The sequence below is a fragment of the Phoca vitulina genome, unplaced genomic scaffold (genome assembly GCF_004348235.1).
Source record: "Phoca vitulina isolate PV1807 unplaced genomic scaffold, GSC_HSeal_1.0 scaffold4, whole genome shotgun sequence".
In the NCBI taxonomy this organism is placed as follows: domain Eukaryota; kingdom Metazoa; phylum Chordata; class Mammalia; order Carnivora; family Phocidae; genus Phoca; species Phoca vitulina.
The window spans coordinates 32,228,444-32,255,344 of NW_022589707.1; the positions used below are offsets into that span (position 1 = coordinate 32,228,444).

The window sequence follows — 26,901 nt, forward strand, 5'->3', positions numbered from 1 at the left end:
TCTTAATGCTTATGTGGATTCACTGTCTTAGTTTCCTTACAAATACTGAGAATAAAAGCAAGCTTGGCAAATGCTTTTTATGTCTTACCTTTAAGAAATAATCTGATGGATTTATTCTTATTATAATTCATGGGTAAACTGAAGAGAAAACACCATAAGCATGTCAGTACATACATGTACACATGCAAACACACACATACATACACTTTATTGTCCAGCACTACCTTATTTTTTCTTTTTTTTAAAGTGGGTACCATTTTTTTGTTCCTGACTTCCCAAAGGAATAATTTTAGAACACGTTTTCTTTTTCTATGTATTTTATTATCCTGTGTGCATATACATGAACCTTAAAAAACATTTTTTTCAAAACAATATAAGAAGCATTTAGAAAGACAATTTGGGAAATTTTATATGTAAACATATGAACTGATAACAGTTCTCTAAAACTTATGTTTTCAAATATTTTTTCATACTGTCTCACTAAAACCATGTTTAAAAATATACATGATTCAAAAAAATAAAAATATACATGATTCAGAACAGGTGATTTCCAATTTTTCTGAAAATCCAAAGCTCACATGATAGTTAAAACGTTTTCTACCTTATCCATTTAATGATTTAAGTTCTACTCTTGAGAAGCCCACTGTGTAATTTTATGTGGTATAGAGTTAACATTTATGGTAAGATTCAGTGAAGCTATATTAAAGGTAAGTCAACCTTCAGAACCAGAGGTACCTTATTTCCATCATCCATTATGTGGATGATGGTCTTCTTTCTCCCTTAAAATGTATTCTACATTTTCCTTCACCATAAAAATACATTAAAAACTAATAATTATGGCACTAATGATGCCTCTTAAATAGTGCTAAAAAGTTTAAAAGTACAAAACCTCTCAAAAGACTTATATAATATGCAAAATAAATTATTATGCCACTTCATTTAGTGAATATTAAGTAAGCTTCCTTAGCTACTTGTGCCATCAGTTTATTTCACTCAGCTGAATAGTCTAATAATATTTTCATTAAATATTTATATGAACAATCAAACACTGCAAATGAAGAGCATATCCCTTGACATTCAAGATGGTTTCCAGGCTGATATCAGCAGTTTGTTATGTTGGTAGGGCTCATTTGCTATGGCTTAGAATGATGTTTTCCATTAGCTTTGAGTATCTTACGTCTGACCTTAGAATAAAGGCTATTCATCATGTCTTCTAATTTCTAAATTTTATTTCTTCATTGAGAAAGTACTGATGATAGAAAATTAAGTGTATTTAAAAGCTGGGGTCATGTTATACTAATTCAGCCAAGGAAATTGATTAACGCAGATCTTAAAGCAATAGAAAATATACTCTTTGGGGGCGGCGCCTGGGTGGCTCAGTCGTTCAGCGTCTGCCTTTGGCTCAGGTCATGATCCCAGGGTCCTGGGATCAAGCCCCACATTGGGTTCCCTGCTCGGCGGGAAGCCTGCTTCTCCCTCTTCCACTCCCCCTGCTTGTGTTCCCTCTCTCACTGTCTCTCTCTGTCAAATAAATAAATAAAATCTTTAAAATATATATATATATACTCTTTGGTTTTACATGTTTAATATCATCCTGTTCGTACAACTTACATATCCATTAAGTAAAGGTGAATCTAGTATCTGACTTCCAATTTATATATGATTTTTTGATTTATGAATGCATAATAGCATGGTGACTGTTGTAATATTTAATTTGAAATCCTCCAAATGTCATCATATGCTAACTCTACATTTCTCCTCCTGAAATATTTGTCTCATTTTCATGGATACTATTTGAGATTACTGGAAGTTAATATCAAAATGATCCTGTATATGATTTAGAATATAAATCCAGAAAATGTATTCAAATAAACACAAAACTTTTGGGGTGGCCATTTTGAGTACGTAAAAAGTTATAAGTAAACCTTAAAGAGGTAATAAATAATTATTAGCTTTGTTATAAATTTCTATAAAATGTGATGTTAGAACTCTGTACCCACAAACTTGGATGTACACAAAAAATTTTAATTTTTTTTATTTAAATCAAATTAAATATGACTTACTTTCATCCTTTGGGGTTAATGAAAAACTTAATCTTGATCATTACTAGGGCTGATGTGGCTCAGGGCCATGTGAAGGCCCCAGCTGCCTTTCATAACTTCAGACTTCAGTATTCTCTGTTTGCTAATTTGGAGCATTGTCCAAACCTGCATAGCCCCTGTGGTCTGACTGTTTTGCTCCTTCCATGATATATTTGGGCATAGGGAACTTTGATGAGGACAGAAACCCTGGTGTCTAGCATCAAGCCTTTTAGTCACAGTAAATAAGCAAATCTCCCAAACTCTCCAGGGTATTACAAGGGCCAGAATCATTATCCCTACTTGTTCTGGAAACCACAAACCTTAGACCAAGCCCTATTGTTAAAAAACCTCTTCCCTATCAGAACGTTTCCAATCTCCCACCCCATAGTCACCTGTTCATCATGTTCTATATAATTCCTGAGAACACAGTACAATGTTCTCAATAACTTGTATGTTTTTTTGGTGGTGGGGGGGGTTGTTTCGTTTTTTTTGTTTTTTTGTTTTTTTCCTTAAAGATTTTATTTACTTGAGACACAGAGAGCATAAGCAGGGCGAGGAGCAGAGGTGGAGGGAAAGGGATAAGCAGACTCTGCACTGAGCATGGAGCCCAATGTAGGGCTCGATCCCCGGACCCTGAGATCATGACTTGAGCCAAACCAAGAGTCAGATGCTTAACCGACTGAGTCACCCAGGCACCCCTTTTGGTATTTTTAATGACTGAAACAAAAAAGATCTAAAACTGCAGCTTCTGGAAGAACCATTTATGCTTTTATAATAGCTTGAATGACCATATAATTTGTCATTCAAACCAGAACATTTTGAGAAAGGATTAATAATCATGGCAAGGCAACAGATACAGCTAGTTCTCTTAGATTAGGCTCCCTGGAAGAGACCCTGATTTGTATTAAAGTGATTTTTTAAGATATATTCCCAAGAAAACCTGGTAAATGAGTGAGGAGGTAGAACTGTGATAGGAAAGAAGCCAAGCAAGAATGCCACATCCAGTGAAGTCCCATAGAAGTTGGGGCGGGGCGGGGGGGGGGTACCAGATCACGTACAAGACATCCAGGTACATTGGATTTCAAGTTGAACAAAATTAATTTTTTGGTGTATGTATGCTCAGAATATTGCATGGCACATACTTAAATTAAAAACAAGTTCTTCCTGGGCATCCTGTATTTTTATTTGCTATACTTGGCAACCCTACCTAAGAGATCTCTGGAGAAAGAAAAAGTATGGGTCACACTTAAGAGAGCCAGGAGACAAGGGAGCTAGAATATTTAAACCCTTGTACCCATCAGTCATTAAGTGAAGTTCTAGGTGATTATAAATTCCCAGGTACTTCCAGCTCTCTGTGTGCTGCCAAAGTGGGTCACAGGAGTCTGAGAGTAGCCCTCCCACAAAAAGACCCAAGTACTCCCTACTGGGACAGAAGCCACACTTCCATGAAACAAATCTGAGGGGGTATATGGGCAGAGCCCTGACAGCATCTGCTGCCCTCATATTAACCCAGGAAAACGGATATATGCGGTCATCCTAACATAGCTAGAAATCTATACTTATAGCTTGGAAGAGCTCCTAAAACACAAAGGAACACTTTTTTGGAATTGAAGGGTAAGGGGTTCTTCCAGAACACTGAAAAAAATAGCATACCCTCCCACATACTCACAGATTTACATCTCAATAAATTACCTTACCACAAGATTAATCAGGACATACACCCTCCATTTTCCAGATATGGAAATCAATTTATTTCCTGAAGACTATTTTAACTTGACAGAAATCAAAAGGTCATGAAATGAAGCTTCTTGCTTTATTTTCAAACAAATTTAGCCATTTGTGATATATTAGTATCCCCTAAACGGAGCTAACATGCACATATCTACCTGAAGATTTATTGGAACTTCATGTGGTACAAAACGCAATGCCATCCCCCAATTAAAAGTGGAAAAACTCAGAATATAAGACATAACTTGGAAAAAGCTTCCACTTCCTTTTAGGTTCTTTTGGTAATTTCATATCATAAACTTAATGTATAGGCATCCTAGATAATTAGGATGCTAATTACTATTGGAGTTTTCTTCTTACCCAAAGGACTTGTACAGTTAAATTATTCTAAAAGTTAACTACAGTCTTCTGACTCCTTGGGGTGTGTCGGAAAGTTGCATAATGAAAATGTGCCTTGAGGTTAAACAAGGCCTTCTCCTGTAATATATACTGCCTAATTATTCAAGATAGAAACAATACTGTTTCACATAAACAATTCACAGTTTCTATGCTACCACTGGACTTGGCCCTTAATTACCTCATTGAATCTGTTACTACATGCATGTAAGTATGAATGTAGTAGATAATGGTACATGAAACAGTTAAATGGTAAGGTAATTAGGTTGACATCCTAGAGACAGTGCTTAATAGTACTACATAGCCCATCACGACATAATTTAAGAAAATAACAAAAGTAACTTTAAGTCCAGAGCCCTAATTGGGAGGTATATATACTTTCCGGCAAGCCACATTGTATAGATCCTCCTCTCTTCAGAGCCATGGGACCAAAGGTATACAATGCAAGCTATTGAATCCTTCTGTATAGAGAAATAAGGAACAAATTGTTCCTTAAGCAGAAAAAACCATGGTCCCTCCTAATTTGATTACATCCATGTTCCTTTAGTTAGCCTCCAAGGTCCACCTTTACCTGGCTCCTGCCTCCTTCCTAACCTCACCTCCTACTGGTCCCCTTTTTAGCACACACTATTATAGACACATGCAAAATTAACCCTGTCTTCCCTTCTTCTTTGCTATATCAGCTCCATCTCACTGGAATGTGGTCACTAAATCCCTTCCTCTCTTTCCTTAGCTAATAGCTACTTATCCTTTAATATTCTAATCGTGGAACACACTCCAGGAAGCCTTCTCTGTTCTTTCATAGACTTGGTTAGGTATTTGACTAAGTCTCCCATAAAGTACGGTATATATATTATCTCCACAACTTGATGCATTGGTATACTTTACCTACTTATTTATCCCATGAGAGGAAATTTTTTAGAGGAGTAGGTGAGACCTAACTTATTTACTTTCTCTAAATTTAGCAGAACATCTAGAACACATAGGAGGGTTTCAATAATAGTCTGCTGAACGAGTGAATAACGGATGAATGAATGACAAAGACTCTGGCTGACGATGAAAACTGAAAATCAATAAACATGAATGCAGGATAAGATGTCAAGACTTCTGTTTAAATATAGGTCTAGTTCATTCTAAGTTGACCCTTAAATAGGGCTACAAGGCAGAAAATTATTAGCTGGTAGATTTAGGAAATAATGTATTAATTCCATAGTTAAATTAAAACATGAAATTCACTGTAGAGTTTTTTATAGGTCTATCATTAACAAAGAAACAGTATAATACACACAACTTCTTCCATCCTATTTTAAATAATTGTTTTTCATATTTGTACACAGGTGTGCATATATATGATAGTATAAATTTATAAATATAAATTATTATACTAATTTTACTCTGAAGATAAAATAGTAATTATTCATGTATATATGTCTACATCACCTTATGCCTTAAGAGTTAAAGAAGATAAGAATTAACTTTTTAAGAAAGACAATTGATTAGTTCTATCAAAATCAATTGATAATGATATTTAAAATGTCAGACCAACTCCAAACCCTCTCATTTTAATCTTTTTTAATTCCCATGAAAAGAAAAATTTCATTTAGTCTCATCAGAAAAAATAGAGATAACCTAAGACCAACAAACTTAGAACGGGATTCTAGTAATCAAGGACTCTGCCTATCATCAAAGCATTAGACCATTACTCTCTCTTACTATTTAATTAGAATCTAGTAATTGTCATTTTACACATAAATTAAATTCTTTGAGGCACATTAGATGATACCCTAACATTTAAAATAGTGCTTTTCATCTTTAATATAATTTATAAACATGAATTAAGTAATCTTCCAAAGTGGCTATTTGAAAATTTTATCTCCCTTGAAAGTAATTATGCCTAAAATTTCTACTTAGTGGCATTGTACTTAATTTTGCAACCATTACACTTCATAACTAAACTAATCCATCACCTTCTCCACTTTGATACTAAATGAGATAATCATTAAACACTTAAATAGTAATTTTATCAAGGACTTAGACCAGTGAACAGTTTTATCCTTCATATTCTAGCTCTTCTGCTTCTGGGGCTATTCTCAATGGTGCAGTTCAATTCCTTGGAAATAAAGTGGACAATGGTCTTTTTTACCCAGTTCTTTAGGAAGAAAAAAATGTTCGCCACTAAAAGTATCACTTAGGTGCCATATTACTGGTGAAATGAAAGGGAGAACTGTGTTATGTAGTATCTACCTGTTTGCACTGAGTGGACAGAGATACATTTTGGGTAATCCAAGTAATACAAATTTATCAAGAGGATATACTGGGGAATAGGAAAGAAGAAACATGTCTGAGAATGTCACATTCAAAATTCCCCAAAGAAAGATTATAAATGCCCCTTTTCCTCTTAGTATATCCCCACATTAAGCCGTAAGCTACTAGCGCTTTGCTCAGTCAACTGGTTACAGACCAATTAAGTGCTGGTCAAAATGGCAGGGTCTCATGTGGCACAAGGTATGGTGATCTTTATATAAAGATTTTCTCAGTGATGAGCTGAACAGCCATCATATTCTTAATAAATATCCAAAGGGGACAAAAGAAGTAGCAGGTACCTGAGGCTTATCAGAAGAAATGCAATGCAACTATCAGTGATGGTGAAGCTTCAGAGTTTTTCCGGTATAAAAATAATCATTTATGGAGTAATTATTTTGTGTGATGTGCACTGTCGCACTGCAAATATTAAATTATTTTATTTAGTCATTATTAGGAAGGTAAATATTGTTGATGAGGCCCAGAAATTTAAGGAACTTGATCAAGTTTACACAACTAAGAAGTACCAAAATGAAAATATCAACTCAGGTTCGGCTGACAGCAAACCTAGTTCTTTCCTCAATTAAACCACACTGCCTTTCACAGTAATTATTATAAAATCAATTAATGGTTATAGGTTGATTCTCATGCTGATTAGTCATATGCATACACAATAATTTCTCATTCTTGGTAACTTCTCTCCTATTTGGGAAAGGGAAAACAAAAATGTTCATGGATATGAAAAAAACAATTCTTTTTCTTTGGCTCAGAACTAATGGGAGGCAAAATTCAGGGGCATTCAACAAAGACAAGATCATTAGGAATAGTCAGGGAGTACCTTATCCCTTGTCCTCTGTCTCCCAGGCTGGTGCTCCCTGAATGATGCCAAGCTGGCTCTTTGCCTGATGGTCTTTCCACTGGATAGCCAGCCCATTCTTTTTATAGCTAGGAGAAAAATATTAATAGTTCAAATCATGGGTAAATCAAATATACTCCAATATGCTGCACATAGCATTTTGTTCTCTACAGAACAAATTCTGTATTCACAAATAACTCTTAGAAAACCACATATAAAGCACACCGACTCCAAGAATTTAGACATTTGATCCTAGCATAGAATATGCTGAATACTAAAAAAGGTTTCTCACTAGAATTCAGCAAAACAGTAGTAAAATAATAATAAAAAGAAGCCTTTGATTTTGCTTATTTTGAAAACCCCATGAATTTTCCATATTGTAATCAAATTTTCATTCCATATGAATCAATGAAGATGGTGATGATAAAACAGAAGAAAAAACTAAATAGCAAAATATTTCTGAAGCATATCATGTTCTTCTTTTACTGATACAAATTTTGAGAAGTATCTTTGAACTTGTAAATTGAGCTACTTGGAAAAAACACCCCAAAATACATGATAATAATGTGATTTGTGAGCATTAAGGCTTTCAAACCAACCTCTATCCCTAAAAAAGCCTTGCTTCGTGTACTTATTATCTGAAAAAGAGGAAGCACTTCTAAAGGAGTTTTTACTTCTATTTTTTAAAATATCTATGTTTTTTATTTTCTCTGAAACCTGAGAGAATACCCATAAAATTCAAAAGACTGTAGGAAGCGCTTGCTCTTATATAGACAATAAGAATTCTTGTTTTGCCCAGAGGCTAGAGCAAATCTTGTTCTTTTTAAGACAACTTGCTTTCTTGGCCTATGGAATTCTGTTTAAAATGTGTTTTGCCTTATAAGCAATGTAGTTTCATCTACTACTTCTATCTATATAAGGCATTTTATTCCTGTGATGCTAAACAGCAGTATTAGTCACTCGAGATTTTCAAGTTATCATTTCTCTGGATCCCTCTGGTTAATACCATTCTCCTTTCTTCTCTTCCTCCCCTAGAAAAGAGAGTTTCTATTTAAACAAAACCATAAAGTGGTAAAAATCATGTATTCATTTCCACGAAGGAAGTTAAATGCAAATATGTTCTCTCTTGCACAAGATAAGGGGTCAAATGAGTAAGATAGTCTAGCAACACCTCAACTATGAGAAGGTCTTGAGAGTAGAGGCTACTAACTCAGTAGCATTGCATGGTTACATGGCTGACACAGACATTGCTTCTGCTTTCACACCATGCAGGAGAAGGGAAACTCTGGGATCTTGCTGCATTCTTGGCCCCATCACACAACAGTGGCATGAAGTCCCTTCTGATCTAGCTGCCACAGGGGTTCTACCATCTCTCCCCTGGGAACTCTAAGACACACTAGCTTTTAATCTTTAGACTTTCCTTTCATTCTCCTCTCTCTTTCATCCCAGTCAGGGCAGAAATTTTAACCTTAGGAACAGAAAAAAAACTGACGTTGACTGTTCAAAAAAATCTAATCCTTCTGCCATATGGAATGGTTGGAAATATCAAAAAAAGAAGCCTCCATCTGTTTACGTCTCAAAACATTATCCTCACATACTTATTCAAATTGATGTCTTTTCAGCAGATATCTTTGCCTGCTAAAGACAAAAATGTCACAGAAATTGGGAACATTTGACATCTCCTTATATTGTAGATGCTTTTTAAAATCATGGCTCGAATCTTTCAAAGCACTATATAAAGAACCCAGGGCAGTTCCCAAGACATAGTAAATATTCCATTAATGATACATTATAACTCTAGGTTTATAATTATTTTGAGTAGGACCTGCCACCAGGGGAATGTGACCCAACTTCAAACTCTGTTTAGGTTGACCTACTTCCCAAGGTATCCCAGCTCCAAAGTTACCATTCTTTCATTGTTGTTAGTCTTTTAAACTAAGCTTTAATTTTCTCACTCATTCATAGTCTTCATTCAGCAAAGATTCAGTGAGGTGGCAAGCACAATACTAAATAAAGAGAATAAAATAATAACATATTATTGTGTTACTAATAATGAGCACCACCCTACCTTCATAAAACTACAGTTCAGTGACAGAGATAGTCTGTCAACCAAGTCATTACCCAAATTGCTATTATGTGTTAGGAAGGAAAACTGCAAGACATCATAGTTGTCAGGGAGGTCAGGGAAGGTTGCATTGCTTGATCTGAGACCTAAGAAATGTCTTAGACTCCTTATTCTGTTAGGAACTGGATCAGAAGGGAAGAAACTATGCTCTGGACAGTGAGGATAACATATACAAAGACCCTTGGGTAGAAAAGAACATGACAGGAACTATGGATTGATTGTAGGAAGGTAGAACAGAAAGGACAAGAGAACATGCAAGGTGAGGTTGGGCAGTTAGATATGGGTGAGGTCACTCAGGCTCCTAGGCTTTAACATGGACCTTAGCTTGACATTCATAGCACAACTTAGGGTTGAAAACATGAGAAGGACATGGACATAATAGAAAATAAATTGGGGAGGGAACAAGTTCAAGTAGATTGCCCTGGGAAGTGGCATTTTCACTTGTACTGAAAAGATGCAGAGAAAGGAGATGTCAGATTGCAGAGGAGCAGAATGGCAGCAGGGAGAAAGGAAGGAGTCTAGAATATTTAGGAAGTGAAGTCAACATCACTGCTAATGGATTGCAGGAAAGGGAGGTGTTAAGGATGACTAACAGATTTCTAGTTCTGAATTGCAGGGAATAGGTTGGCAGGAATTGTTTTAAAACAAGAGAATGATGTAGGCAGTGCCTTTCCATTCATGGCCTTGGTTTACTCGTGTGTAAAATAGCTACTACTCTGATGGCAGGTTGCCTATGATTTTCTCTATATTTATAATTATTCCTCTACCAGAAAAAGTACAAAGTTTAGTTTGACTTGATTTTCTGTCCCCACCCCACATGATTATTACAGAGGAGTAAGCCAATCCATTCAATAAAATCATATAATGTTAGCAATTTAAAGGATTTTAGGAAACTTGTGCCATTTTGAGAAAGGAAAAAATTAAGTCTACAAATAGTAGTAAATTCTTAATATGTGCAAAATATTCTCTTTTTAACATGAAAAATAAAGACATATGACCTACCAGTACTTTGGAAGATAGGAATACACTAGAATGCATGGCAGTAGTAAAAATTCATCATTTACACAAAATCCAATGTGTACAGATTAATAAGTACATGATTATCCCCAACCCTCTAACATTTTGTATGGACTGGATTTCTATTAGTATTGTACTCTAACTCAATTCCACACCCTCTAAAGAAGCACACCTAATTTTAAGTTATTGCTTACATTCACTGTCATAGCATAAGCTGTATAAAAGCTTGACTGTGGCCCTATATCCAGTATCATAATCCCATGTTAATATACGTAACTTAGTTCAAAGTAATAAAGATGCCTTTTACTAGAAAATAGTGAGCATAAGTGATTCCTTCCAAAATATGTTAATAATTAAATAAAAATAATGCTGTTTTAAAAATCAATAAATACATATTCCATATATATTCATAACTTTACAATAGTGTAATCCAAGTTAAACCCCATCTCCAAGTTTCACCAAGCATACGTTCTTACTTTATGAGCATATATATATATGACAGTTAAATTATGTATTTATCATTTTCACTGAGAATATTTGACATTTATAGGTTGTGGTAAAAACAAATTGGGTAATTTTGCTGCCTTAAAAAAGACAAACCCACTACAAAAACTGGATGATCTCTGCTTTCAAAGGAGGATAGATTCTGTTTCAAATGGGGTTTTTAGATTTTTTTCTCTTATGTACATAAAATAAAAAGAATTGTAGACATTGACAGACTTTGTCAACCAATTTTTTTTAAGTGGGATACATTAATTCTTGGCTAACAACAATTTAAGAGACAAGACATTTATTGACTTAAATGAAACAGAATCATGAAAACACAACAGTTCTCTTGTGTTGTTATTCCTGGGTTGTTCTGCTGAAGCAGATTTAGTTTGTATTGTATTTTATGACCAAGGTTAGAAGGGCTCTCTGAAAGTACAACTAAGTCCTATCCGACCAGAATTCTTCTGCACCTTTTCAAGGGCATTACAGTAGAATTTTGTGTGAAGGTGATTGCCATCAGGAAGGCCTAGAAGGCCTAGTTTTCTCTTTACCTTCTAGGCCAAAAAGAACAGCTTGACTTTCAGGTCTCCACCTCCTCTTTGTGAAAGGAAGGTATGAATTAGATTCCACAGAACCTTCCAGTCACAGCACTTAAGCTATAGAATGCTTGCTAGAGATTCAGTTTCTTAATTGCAAGATAGGGTATCTGTAAGATCTTCTGTGCATTCTCAAGGGAATAACCCAAGCTTAAAAGAGAGAGGGGATTCCTCAGTTACAAATGAAATTATGTTTGTAATTTTGAATTTTTTATTATTCATCCTGTAATCAAAGAAGCCCTAAATGATACCTTCTCTTCAACAGATCATTAAGACAACATATTGTGACAGTATTATTTAGTGTCCAATTTTCAGATTCCATGCCATCATGATGTAAGACATTTAAATGGGGAAATAAAAAAACAAAATGGTAACTAACAAGCGCTGCAGTTTTATGGCAAGATGGCATTGTCTGTGACTCAAGGCAAGAAAATCTGAAAAGGCAGTGAGGCATCTAATACAGCAGGGTCCTCTGTTAAACTTGTCTCCATAAACTCCACCATTTCCACTGCCATCTCTTACTCCTTTCAAGCTATACATCCCACCAGAAGGGTGGATGATGCCACTTCTGCTGGTACCTCAGGCCCTTGTGGGCCATTTAATCACATCCTTTCATTTACATGAAATACATTAATTCTTTTTACATGTACCTGAAAAAAGAAATACTTGACATATGAAAGAGGTAAGCTTAATTTTAACTTTCACTCTTATTTTTCCATGATGTATCCTGTTATTAAATAACATAGAATCCCTTTTCATTTTTCAAAATGTGGACAGAAAGGTATACTTCTCAGGTTTATTATAAGAATGAAAGAGATGAAAGAACGAAAGAATGAAAGAAATGAAAGAGACAGCAGGATATATTAGTGGAATGTCCAAAACATTATAATCTTGGGGTGCCTGGGTGGCTCAGTCAGCTAAGTGTCTGCTTCAGCTCAGGTCATGATCCCAGGGTGCTGGGATCCAACCCCACGCCCCCCAACCCCTGCTCAGTGGGGAGTCTGCTTCTCCCTCTGCCCCTCCCCCCAGCTTGTTCTCTCTCTCTCTTGCTCTCTCTGTCTGAAATAAATAAAATCTTAAAAAAAAAAAAAAAAGAAATACAAAACATTATAAATTTCAAAAACGGAGAACAGAGGGGAATTCCCCTAATGTCAAAACTTTAAAATATAAAAAATCTCTCAAATAGTTTTTGGTTTAAAACCAATACAGACTGCCTAGAAATGGGTAATAATGAAAATATTACTTTAATAGCCTATTTAACACATCTAAAGCAACGCTTAGAAAAATACTGAGTAGTCTCATGATTTATATTACTAAGCAGAAAAAAATATAATGAATATCCAACCTAAAAAGCTAAAGAGCAATAAGGAAAGGAGAATAAATATATAGAAAAATATGTAGGATATAGTTAAATTCTGATAAATGAGTCTAAAGGTAAAATAAAGAATAAAACAGATAAATCTTTAACTTTTCAAAAGGGAAAAAATCAAATACACCAAACAAAAATAAAAGATAGAAGATGGCATTAAAGAATTATAAAATATTAATTTGCAAATGTAGATAAAATAATCAAAGATAACCCACTCAAGATAGCTACAAATTGAAACATACAGATTACCATAGAAGAAATAGAGAAGTCTGTGAAAGAAAAACCTCTCACCTCCCACACCTCTGGACACACAAACCAATCCAAAACAAAGCACTAATCACAGATACTTCAGGAAATTCATGGAATTCTACCAATTACTTAAGCAACATAAAATTTATGCTATTTAAATTGCTCAAGAGCACCTTTAACGAATCTGAACAAAATGAAAGACAAGCAAAGAAATTAATAATACATTTTCACTTACTGGACACAAATCCTAAATTAAATATTAGCAGACAAAATATAGGAGCATAACACAATAATTATTACTAATTAAAATCTTACTGGATTCAGGTGTAATTCAATATTGAAGGAATCTACTAATATAATTTGCACAATATAGATTTAAATATAAAATATTTGTCATCACTTCTTATATGTTAAAAAAAGTGATAAAAATTTAACATCCATGTCTGATTTAAATAGTACCAAAAAGTTTAAAACATGGATATTTATTTGACATTAGGGTACAGATATAAGTTTAAACATATATTCAGATCTAAATCTAGAATTTAGAAATTAATATGAATGTAGATTTTCATGTGCAAATCAGTGCTCTTGTTAAATTTAGAAACACTGCAAGGATATTCACTATCACCACTCCTGTTTAACACTGATTTGGACATAATAGCTTACATGATTTGACAAAAGAGAGAAATAAGGTAAGAAACAAGCAAAACCATCGTTATTTACCCAAAACAACACTGTGTGCCTGGAAAACTAAAGTAAATCAACTGAAAAACTTTTTAAAAAATAAGGGCAATCTTTTGGAGGTTGGAATTTAAATTGCCTTCCTCTATCAAAAACAAAACCAGTTTGACAAGCATCCATTTACAATAGCAACAAGAAAGGATTAAGCCTACAGAAATATATTTAAAAAGTAATGTTCAAGATTCATATGAAATAAATTTTAAAACTCTCTTGTGGAACATAAAAATAAAATTTGAATCAATTAAAAGGCAATATGCTGTTCCTGGTTAGAAATGCTCAGTAAGATAAAATGTTAAATTTTCTAAATTAATATATAAAGCATAATCTGTTACCAATAAAAACCGCAATGTAATTTTTTTTAAACAAGTGAATTCTAAAGTTTCTACATATAGACATTAAAAATAACAAGAAGAAAAAGAATAACAACAATAGCAACAGTAAAGTTCTAGAAATCCTATTATTCTGGTACTGATGCAAAATTAGACAGAGAAACCACAAGGAAGGAGAAAATAAATAGTCCTAAATTAGACCTTTATTACCACACACACACACACACACACACTCACAGGACTTCTGCATAAAACATCAATATTTTTTTATTATCAGTGAAAATAATGGATTATTCAACCAACAGTGTTGGAAAAATTCATACGTCTTGAGAATATATAAAACTACTATCTCATAGCTTACACTAGAATTAATTCCTGATGGGTTCAAGATTTAAACATGAAAAATAAACTGCAACTGTACAAGAAGAATGTATATCTTCAGCGTGAAAAAAAGTCTTCCTAAATTTCACATGAAACATGAGAAGCCATAAAAACGGTTGTAAATTAGAATAAAGTAGTCTCCTTGGCAATATATATTATTACAGAGTCAAAAGCAAACATCAAAGAGAAACAAAGCAAAAACAACAAAAAAGCAACATCACCAAAAAACATCTGGTAACAAATGGGTGGTTTCCTTCAGAGTTCGTTCAAGTCCACACACACACACACACACACTAACACACACACACACACAGAAATTAATTGATAATTTGTAAAGGGTACAGTGACAGTTCACAGAAAAAGACAATAGTATGAAAATATATGAGAATAATAAAAATAAGTTAACCTTGTCTTTTATTCCAGTATCATAGTGTTCTACTGCCCTCTGAAAACTCATAGATACTGAATAAATTACAATAAGCATATTTTAAGATGCAGTTCTAAGTTTGTTGAAAATGGGGGAAATCCCGAAGAACCTACTTAGATTAACAGAGGTGGTAAATTGAAGAAAACAGTAAATACTAAAGAAGGGACAAATATCCAAATCAGAAAACCAGAGCACTGAAAATTAAGATGTTTAACTCTCAAAGCTCCAGTTAAAGGACGATTTGAGAAAAAAGAAATTATTCTTGGTCAATGAGGGGTGAGAGTTCTCAGGCCCTCCAGCAGTGCCAGCCAATTGGACTTTCCATGTGGAAGTGTTTCATACTGTGCCACCTATGAGGCTATTGAGCACTTAAAATATGCCTAGTGCAGCTGATGATTTAAATGTTTAATTTTATTTAAGTTTAATTTACTTTTTTCTTTTTTTTTTAAGTAGGCTCTATGCCCAACATGGGGCTCGAACCCTGACCAGAGATCAAGGGTCCCACACTCTACCTAATTTAAATTTTAAAAGCCACACAGAGCTAGGACCTATGGTATTAGACAGCACAGGTAAGGGGCCTTGACACCAGTAAAAGACTGGGCTACACAAGCTTTCTTTCTATGCAAAATGGAGCTAACAATGAAACTTAAACGATTATCTTTAGAACAACACTGTATAGAAAAAGAGGAAAATAAATATTGGGTTAGATATACATTATTTATTGGTTATGGGAATACTAAGTCAATATATTAAATTAGATACATTTTTTAATTAAAAATAAACTTACAAGAACTAAATAGCTGGATGTTAAGTCCATGTAAACTGGGAGGGTGTGTGTGTGTGTGTGTGTGTGTGTGTGTAATCAAAATGAAAACATCCTAAGTTCAATGAATTATTTAGAAGGAAGTTAGACACTGACTAACCCTAGAAATAGTAATAAAATTCATAGTTGTATTTCAAGTATAACTAATTAAGAATATAAATGGAAAGAAAAATTTCAAATCTAGTACAAGGGAGAAAACCTGAATGGAAAAAATGATTGTTGATAAAGGAAGTAAGAAAGGAGAAAAAGAAGAAAGGAAGATGACAAGAATGTTCAAATACATTCAAATATATTTGAAATTATCTCAATAAATGTAGTAAAATGAGTCAACTGAAAGACATAGATTGTTGGGCTGGATTAAAGATCCACTCCAACATTTTTGATCATGATAAGATGTTTGTTCCAAACATAGTAACACAGAAAGACTACAAGGGATGGTCTGAAAACACATACAGGAAAATGGCAAATGAAAGAATGCTGAAGTAGTGTGATTAGGATAAAACAGAGATTTTAAGGTGAGAAGAATTACTAGAGATAAAAATGGTAACTATATAAACATAATAGTTTTAATTGACTAAGAAGATATTAAAATTCTAAGTTTAAATGCATTTAAACATCTTTCGTTATACAGAGAATAACAGAAATTGATGAACCCATGATCACAATGGGTATTACAACATGCCACTTACAAATTACTAATACAGCATAATTTAATGTACGTACACAGAATTGTACTATCAAAAATTACAGAATAAACAGACACAGAAACGTAATTAAAAATTAAACTCACAAAGTTTCAAAAATATATTTTATAGATTATGAAACCTTTGACCAATGCAGTGAATTTAGAAATCAATTACTAAAAGATAACTAATGCTTTTTGTAAGCAAAAATTTATTCCACATGCATTAAAATAAAAAATGTGAAGAACATGACCTAAAAGTTTTAGAAATAAATATCAGCCACATCTTATTTATCTAGAAACAGTAAAATTATTTCTTAAATCCCCGAAATGTATATGTAATTTGAAAAGTTGAAAACACTGATTACATTAAAATTAAGAACTTCTGCTTAATAAAAGACCCTCAAATATGAGAAAATATGTATAACAAAAATGAAAAAAACAATTTCAACCCAAATTACATAAATAGCTTTTATTAATAATTAAGAAAAATATATGCAACTGAATAGAAAAAAGTATATATATATTGGTGTTTCCCAGAAAACTAAAGGACCAATAAGTAAAAAAAGCTTAACAATGCCAATTTTTGGTAAAGATATGGAGTAAAGATCACTCTCACAAACCGTTGATAAAATATATATATACACACACACACACACCAAGTTGAAAAACACCATAGCAGCATCTAATAACATGCAAATAGACTGGAATGTACTACCTATTGATAAAAATAATTGTAAACACATTGGAAATATCTTAAGGCTTTTTTTTCTCATATCTATGATTAAGTTCTATAAGACTAGAAATAGAGTAAACATAAATCAAGTCAAAAGTCACTAATGAAAATGATATTAACAAAAAATAAACAAAACTGAATGCATGGCTTGATTAAAAGATCAAATATAATCATTCAAGTTTTACCATCCATAAGAACTATACTAGCAATTATTTGAATCATATTTCAAATTATTAACAGACTTGGCCTCATTTGTTCAAAGACTGAACTATTAAGATAATAATTAAACATGAAATTGAATTCTTTGTTAATATCTTTTCTATAGTGAAAAAAAGTTTTAACGTGTATTTTAGAAATTTAGCCCACTGAAGCTCAATTCTTACAAAGAAAATACTTTTTTATCAGTAATTCAATCTGATAAAAAATATGCCAGTTTATACAGAGAGATAGCAGGTATTAACAAAAAGTTATGAAAGTTCTTAAACTTATTCCCAAACCTGTTTGATTTTGTTTTGTTTTGTTTTTAGCATTAAACAAAAAAATGAACATACGAAGATAACTTAATGAACAATCTGTGCTCCTGAAATGGTGAGTCCATAATTCTTCCTGAATTATCAAGAACCTGTCCAAATAAAGTAATTTCTGTACTGTTTCAGCACCCTTTTTCAAATTCCCGTTGCTCTCAGAAACATTAGGCTTCTATCAATTCTCTAACACTTTTAAATGGGAGTAATTTAAGTACTCCAGTATAAAAATATGACTATGAAAACACACTCTGTCACACACACACACACGCAAGTTCTCAAAAAGCTTGCCATATAACACATTTTAGAAATATTTAAAATGACTTTTTGTTCCTTCTCCTAAATCTGCCTTTGTCTGTAGAATTTTAAAACCATTTCTCAAATATGACATTTCCAGAAGCAGTTAATTTTTTTTTAATTATATAGTGCATATGTACCAAATGGGTGTTCAACTTCCTGACATTCATCCCATCTATACTTGATGAAGTCTTTATTTGCAAAATGGTCACTAGGTTTCTTTATTTAGCACTGTATTTCATGGAAGATTAAATCTTCCCATTGCCTTGAAGTTACTGCTCTGAAGTTTGATTAGTGATGTTGTAGATGAAGATTTTTCAGACAACCTATTTTCCTTTTCATATTACAGCAGTAATCTGAGGTCATATAATGGTTAGAAAAAGTTAGAAACTCAAAGTTAGCCTGTTTAGATCCAGCTAACCACTGTACATAAAGTTTTGGTGCCTAGAGCAGACAGGTGAAGTAATCAATATTCATTAATAAGTATTTCCATATATTTTTGTCTTATTTGACATCTTAGAAGAATTCTATAATTTAGGACTCAATTATTCTAGAAACCCCTTCCCTTTTTGGCTCACTGAAAATTCTCCCCCTCTCGATATTGCTCTTTCTGGCCCATCACTCCTTACTTTTCTGTTTGGCCTTCTCCTTCTCAACGTAACCTCTGAATTCTGCAGTTTCTTTTCTCTTTTCTATCTGAAATGTCCCCCTACTAATTAATAAATTAATTAACAAATGTTGACTAAAGACCTTCTATAAGCTATATATGATCTCATTGAGTCTTGCTATTTACAGACTAATTATGCTTATTTTCATATTTTAACTTAGTATTTCTCTTTGAATTCCTTTTTTGCAGTCTGCCTGCCTAAATAATATCTCTACTTTGATATATAATAGACCTCTCATTCTCAGTATATCAAAGTGAACATTAAAATCAAACAAAATATAAAACCAAAATAAAGAGAATTTATAAATGGGAGATGACAACTGTTAATGATGTGACAACCTTAGACCTGAAATTTTTATTTCTATCACAAAATGTTCGTGCATTCATCTATTTGCATTACCATCCATTCATTGTTATTGACCAAATGTTGAGTGAAAAACTATAATAGAAGATTATATATCACTTCAAAAATACAAAGAACATGTATAAACAATAACTATGTAGTAGGATCCAAATAAATAACCAAAATATTAAAAAAAAAAAAAAAAGCTACACAGATCTTATTTCCTAACTAAAATCACCAAAGCTGGAAATATCTAACTAAACAACAGAAGAAAAATGTTAGAAAAAAATTTAAAAATATTGTAAATAATTGGGGCACCTGGGTGGCTCAGTCAGTTAAGCGTCTGCCTTCGGCTCAGGTCACAATCCCAGGATCCTGGGATCGAGCCCCACATCGGGCTCCCTGCTCAGCGGGAAGCCTGCTTCTCCCACTCCCCCTGCTTGTGTTCCCTCTCTCACTCTCTCCCTGTCAAATAAATAAATAAAATATTAAAAATATATATTGTAAATAATTATGTGTCCCAGAAAAAAAGTATATGGAACTTAGAAACATTTATAATAGAACAATAATAAAAGCATTACATATAAAAGTTGACTGATGCACATAAAATATTGCTTATAGGAAAATGATCAGCAGTAAATAATTATGCAAGAAAAGAAGAAAATGGAATTAGCCCAGTATCCAACTTGCAAAGTTAAATATAATTAAAATGAGAGTAAACCCATAGGAAGTAGAAGACATAAAAAGAGCAAAAAAAATTAATGTAATGAAAACCAAGAAACTTTACAGAGAACATAAACTGCAAAATGGTCCTTTGAAGATATTACTTTGCTAGATAAACACATTGGATGAAAGAAAGGAAGAAAAATAAGGAATAATAGCAATGGAAAAGGTCATATACTTACAGATATAGTACAGGTCTGAAATTACAATAGTATTTTAAGTCAGTTACTAATTTCATACGTAAAATCATAAAAAATGAGAATTTTTATAAAAATAGAAATTATTAAAATTGATTTAATAAGCATGAAAGATCTAAAATAGAGAGATTAAAGAAACTGTTAGTAGTCATACCTCTAGTTGAAAACTACTAGATTTATATTTTTATATAAATAAGTTTTTGTCAAAATTTCAAGGAGGGGACAGAGGAAAAGATGGCGGAGGAGTAGGGGACCCTATTCCAACTGGTCCTCGGAATTGAGCCGGATATCTACCAAACCACTCTGAGCACCCACGAAACCAGCCTGAGATGTAAGAAGATCTGGATCTCTACAAGCAGAATATCACAGGTGGTTGGTTTTGAGATACGAAGCAGGGAGCCCTGATTCTGCAGGCAGATATTGGAGGATAAACGGCAGCAGGAGGGTGCCTGGCCGTGGGGATCCTACACCGCCGGTAAGCGATAGCCTCCCGTGCTGCGGATGAGGCACAGACTCGTAGACCGGTAGCTCAGGGAAAGGACTTTAGAGCAGCCCCCGGGGCAGAAACCCGGAGCGGCAGGGTCGCGCCTGCGAACTGGGGGCGGCTGGCAGTTTCAGAAGCACAAAGGGCAGAGACGTGCCCCAACCTGGAGGCGAGGACTGAGAGCACTGCTGAGGGGCGCACAACCCAGGATGCCGCAGTTTATAGCAGCACGGACAGAAACAGAGATACTGTGGCCTGGAGAGCTCACTGAAGAACAGACTGCTATCTCTCTGCTCTGAGGCAGAGGGTTGGAAACAGTCTCTTCTGCTCTCTCGGAAGAGATGCGGAAAGCTGCCAGGGAAAGACGCCAGAGAACAAAAGCCCCCCCAAAACCGGTTTTCACTGAGCCCATCCCCCACCACAGGGGGCAGGACAACTCTGCCCAAACAGGGTTGCCTGAGTAACAGTGTGGCAGGCCCCTCCCCCAGAAGACAGGCTGGGAAAACAAGAGGCCAGCAACCCTAAGGTCCCTAGAAAACAGGTGCATTTTGCTTGGGTTGTGGTCAATTATTTGGACTCTGTACATTCCCTCAACCACCTGTCATCAGAATGACTAGGAGGAGGAACCCCCAAAATAGGAAAGACTCAGAGATTATGACTTATGACACAGATTTACAAATGGATTCAGATATAACCAAGATGTCGGAGATGGAATTCAGGCTAGCAACTGTGAAGACAATAGCTAGAATGGAGAAATCAATTAATGGCAACATAGAGTCTCCAAGGGCAGAAATGAAAGCTGAATTGGCAGAATTTAAAAATACTATCAATGAGATCCAATCTAATCTAGATAATCTAACAGCTAGGGTAAGAGAGGCAGAAGAACGAATTAGTGACCTGGAAGACCATTTAATAGATGAAAAGGGAAAAGAGGAGGCCAGGGAAAAACAACTCAATCCATGAAAATAGAATCAGGGAAGTAAGTGACACCATGAAGCGTTCCAATGTCAGAATTATTGGAATCCTGGAGGGGGTGGAGAGAGAGAGAGGACTAGAAGATATATTTGAGCAAATCGTAGCTGAGAACTTCCCTAGTGTGGAGAATGAAACAAACATTCGTGTCCTAGAGGCAGAAAGGACCCCTCCCAAGATCAAGGAAAACAGGCCAACACCCCGGCATGTAAATAGTAAAACTCGCAAATCTTAGAACCAAGGAAACCATCTTAAGGGCAGTTAGGGAGAAGAGATTCCTTATGTACAAAGGGAGGAACATCAGAATAACTTCAGGCCTATCCACAGACACCTGGCAAGCCACAAAGGCCTGGCAAGACATATTTATGGTACTAAACGAGAAGAACATGCAGCCAAGAATACTTTCTCTGGCAAGGCTGTCATTTAGAATGAATTGAGAGATGCAGAGCTTCCAAGACCTGCAGAAACTGAAAGAATATGTGACCACTAAGCCGGCCCTGCAAGAAATATTAAGGGGGGTTCTATAAAAGGGGAAACACCCCAGGAGTGATATACAACAGAAATTTACAGGGACAATCTATAAAAACAACGTCTCCACAGGCAACATGATGACAATAAATTCATATCTTTCAGTAATCACTCTCAATGTGAACGGTCTAAATGCTCCCATAAAATGGCGCAGGGTTGCAGAATGGATAAAAAGACAGGACCCATCCATATGCTGTCTACAAGAGACTCATTTTGAACCTAAAGATACATCCAGACTGAAAGTGAAGGGATGGAGATCCATCTTCCATGCCAACGGACCTCAAAAGAAAGCTGGGGTAGCAATTCTTTTAACAGACAAATTAGATTTTAAGCTCAAGACTGTAGTTAGAGACACAGAAGGACACTATATCATTCTTAAAGGGTCTATCCAACAAGATCTAACCATTCTAAATATCTATGTCCCCAACATGGGAGCAGCCATCTACATAAGCCAACTGTTAACCAAAATAAAGAGTCATATTGATAAGAATATGTTAATTGTAGGAGACCTCAATACTCCACTCTCAGCAATAGACAGATCATCTAAGCAGAAAATCAACAACAAAACAAGAGCTTTGAATGACACACCAGACTAGATGGACCTCACAGATATATACAGAACATTCCACCCTAAAACAACAGAATACTCATTCTTCTCAAGCGCACATGGAACTTTCTCCAGAATAGACCACATACTGGGTCACAAATCAGGTCTCAACCAATACCAAAAGACTGAGATTATTCCCTGCATATTCTCAGACCATAATGCTTTAAAACTGGAACTCAATCACAAGGAAAAATTTGGCAGAAATTCAAACACTTGGAAGCTAAAGACCACTCTGCTCAAGAATGTTTGGGTCAACCAAGAAATCAAAGAAGAACTTAAACAATTCATGGAAACCAAAGAGAACGAAAACACATCAGTCCAAAACCTATGGGATACTGCAAAGGCGGTCCTAAGGGGGATATAGCCATCCAAGCCTCACTCAAGAAAAAAAATCCCAAATTCACCAACTAACTTTTCACCTTAAAGAACTAGAGAAAAAGCAACAAACAATGCCTAAGCCACATATTAGAAGAGAAATAATTAGGATTAGAGCAGAGATCAATGAATTAGAAACCAGAAACACAGAAGATCAGATCAACGAAACTGGAAGCTGGTTCTTTGAAAGAATTAATAATATCGATAAACCACTGGCCAGACTTATCCAAAAGAAGAGAGAAAGGACCCAAATTAATACAATTATGAATGAAAGGGGAGAGATCACAACTAACACCAAGGAAACAGAAACAATTATTAGAAATTATTATCAACAACTATATGCCAATAAATTGAGCAACCTGGAAGAAATGGATGCCTTCCTGGAAACCTATAAACTGCCAAGACTGAAACAGGAAGAAATTGACAACCTGAATAGGTGAATAAACAAGAACGAGATTGAAGCAGTGATCAAAAACTTCCCAAAAAACAAGAGTCCAGGGCCTGATGGATTCCCTGGGGAATTCTACCAAACATTCAAAGAAGAAATAATACCTATACTCCTGAAGATGTTTCAAAAAAAACAGAAACAGAAGGAAAGCTTCCAGACTCATTCTATGAAGCCAGCATTACCTTAATCCCCAAATCAGGCAAAGACCCCATCAAAAAGGAGAATTTCAGACCGATATCCCTGATGAATATGGAATCCAAAATCCTCAACAAAATCCTAGCTAATAGGATCCAACAATACATTAAAAGGATCATCTACCACGACCAAGTGGGATTTATCCCTGGGATGCAAGGGTGGTTCAACATTTGCAAATCAATGTGATAGAACACATTAATAAGAGGAGAGAGAAGAACCATATGGTCCTCTAGATTGATGCAGAAAAAGCATTTGACAAAATACAGCATCCCTTCCTGATTAAAACTCTTCAGAGTATAGGGATAGAGGGAACATTCCTCAAGTTCATAAAATCCATCTATGAAAAACCCACAGTGAATATCATCCTCAATGGGGAAAAGCTGAGAGCCTTTCCCTTAAGATCAGGAACACGACAAGGATGCCCACTCTCACCACTATTGTTCAACATAGTACTAGAAGTCCTAGCAACAGCAATCAGACAACAAAAAGAAATAAAAGGTATTCAAACTGGCAAAGAAGAAGTCAAACTCTCTCTTTTCGCAGATGACATGATACTTTATGTGGAAAACCCAAAAGACTCCACCCCCAAATTACTAGAACTCATACAGCAATTCAGTAATGTGGCAGGATACAAAATCAATGCACAGAAATCAGTTGCTTTCTTATACACTAACAATGCAATGGTAGAAAGAGCAATTAGAGAAATGATTCCATTTACAATAGCACCAAAAACCGTAAGATAACTCAGAATAAACCTAACGAAAGAGGTAAATGATCTATACTCTAGGAACTACAGAACACCTATGAAAGAAATTGAGGAAGACACAAAGAGATGGAAAAACATTCCATGCTCATGGATTGGAAAAATAAACATTGTGAAAATGTCTATGCTACCCAGAGCAATCTATACCTTCAATGCCATCCTGATCAAAATTCCAATGGCATTTTTCAAAGTGCTGGAACAAACAATCCTAAAATTTGTATGGAATCAGAAAAGACCCTGAATCGCCACGGAAAGTTGAAAAAGAAAAACAAAGTTGGGGGCATCACGTTCCCTGATTTCAAGCTATATTACAAAGCAGTGATCGCCAAGACAGCATGGTACTGGCACAAAAACAGACAGATAGACCAATGGAACAGAATAGAGAGCCCAGATACAGACCCTCAACTCTATGGTCAACTAACCTTCGACAAAGCAGGAAAAAATATCCAATGGAAAAAAGAGTCTCTTCAATAAATGGTGCTGGGAAAATTGGACAGCCACATGCAGAAGAATGAAACTCGATCATTCTCTAACACCATACACAAAGATAAACTCAAAATGGATGAAAGACCTCAATGTGAGACAGGAATCCATCAAAATCCTAGAGGAGAACATAGGCAATAAACCTCTTTGACATCGGCCACAGCAACTTCTCTCAAGATACATCTCCAAAAGCTAGTGAAACAAAAGCAAAAAGGAACTTTTGGGACTTCATCAAGATAAAAAGCTTCTGCACAGCAAAGGAAACAGTCAACAAAACAAAGAGGCAACCCACAGAATGGGAGAAGATATTTGCAAATGACACTACAGATAAAGGGCTGGTATCCAAGATCTATAAAGAACTTCTCAAACTCAACACCCAAAAAACAAATAATCAAGTCAAAAAATGGGCAGAAGACATGACCAGACACTTCTCCAAAGAAGACATACAAATGGCTAACAGACACATGAAAAAAATGTTCATCTTCATTAGCCATCAGGGAAATTCAACTCAAAACCACATTGAGATACCACCTTACACCAGTTAGAATGGCAAAAATGGACAGGGCAAGAAACAACAAATGTTGGAGAGGTTGTGGAGAAAGGGGAACCCTCTTACACTGTTGGTGGGAATGCAAGTTGGTACAGCCACTTTGGAAAACAGTGTGGGGGTGCTACCCTATGACCCAGCAATTGCACTACTGGGTATTTACCCCAAAGACACAGATGTAGTGAAAACAAGGGCCATATGCAGCCCAATGTTCATAGCAGCAATGTCTACAATAGCCAAACTGTGGAAAGAGCTGAGATGCCCTTCAACAGACGAATGGATAAAAAAGATGGGGTCCATATATACAATGGAATATTACTCAGCCATCAGAAAGGATGAACACCCAACTTTTATATCAACATGGATGGGACTGGAGGAGATTATGCTAAGGGAAATAAGTCAAGCAGAAAAAAGTCAATTATCATATGGTTTCACTTATTTGTGGAACATAAGGAATAGCATGGAGGACATTAGGAGAAGGAAGGGAAAAATGAAGGGGAGGAAATTGGAGGGAGAGATGAACCATGAGAGACTATGAACTCTGAGAAACAAACTGACAGTTTTAGAGAGGAGGGGGGTGGGGGGATTCGTTAGCCCAGTGATGGGTATTAAGGAGGGCACGTACTGCATGGAGCACTGGGTGTTATACGAAAACAATGAATCATGGATCACCACATCAAAAACTAACGATGTATTGTATGGTGACTAACATAGCATAAGAAAATAAAAAAAAATTTCAAGGAATAGAAATTCTTAGACTATAAGGAAAAGATAGGAAAAGATAGAAATTCTTTAATTCAACTTTATCTAGTAAAGTTCAAGATACACTTACCTATGACCCAGAAATTCTATGCTTAGGTATATGCCCTTTTTTATAAAAGGCCAAGTAGTAAATATTTTAGAATTTGAGGATCATATTGTCTCTGTTGTAATTACTTAATTCTGCCACTGTAGTATGAAAACAGCCAAAATATAAGTCAAAAGATACATAAATGGGTGTGGCTGTGTTCTAATAAAACTTTTTAAAACCAGGAGGTAGACTGGATTTGGTCAATGGGCAATAGGTTGTCAACCTCTGCACTAGGCGATGAATTTAATTCAACCAAATGATGACTAGGAAATTTCAAGAAAAGAAATAAGCATGTTAAAATATGTAAATGTATGTATAAAACAAAGGTGTAAAGACCAGTGACTAATATACAAATGTTGCATAATGTATTAAAAATATCAGCCAATTCAATTAGACAATAAAAATCAGAGCCACAAGAATAACTAAAATACTAGTATATATAATTAACACAAAGAATAAAAAAATTCTTCTTGTACACAAATAAGAAACACGACATAATGGTAAAGAAAACCCTTTTATAAAAACAATACAAAAATCAATACTTAGAAATAAATTTCAGGAGAAACATATAA

The 26,901-nt window shown here is 34.9% G+C and overlaps 1 long non-coding RNA gene across 1 annotated transcript in view; it reads right to left on the bottom strand.

Moving 5' to 3' along the window:
• Positions 1-7,352: 7,352 nt before the first annotated feature.
• Positions 7,353-26,901, bottom strand: part of LOC116630469 — a 206,291-nt gene continuing 186,742 nt past the window's right edge. The window contains exon 3 of the long non-coding RNA XR_004298976.1: positions 7,353-7,451. This is a non-coding gene — a long non-coding RNA (uncharacterized LOC116630469). The remainder of the gene's footprint in view (positions 7,452-26,901) is intronic.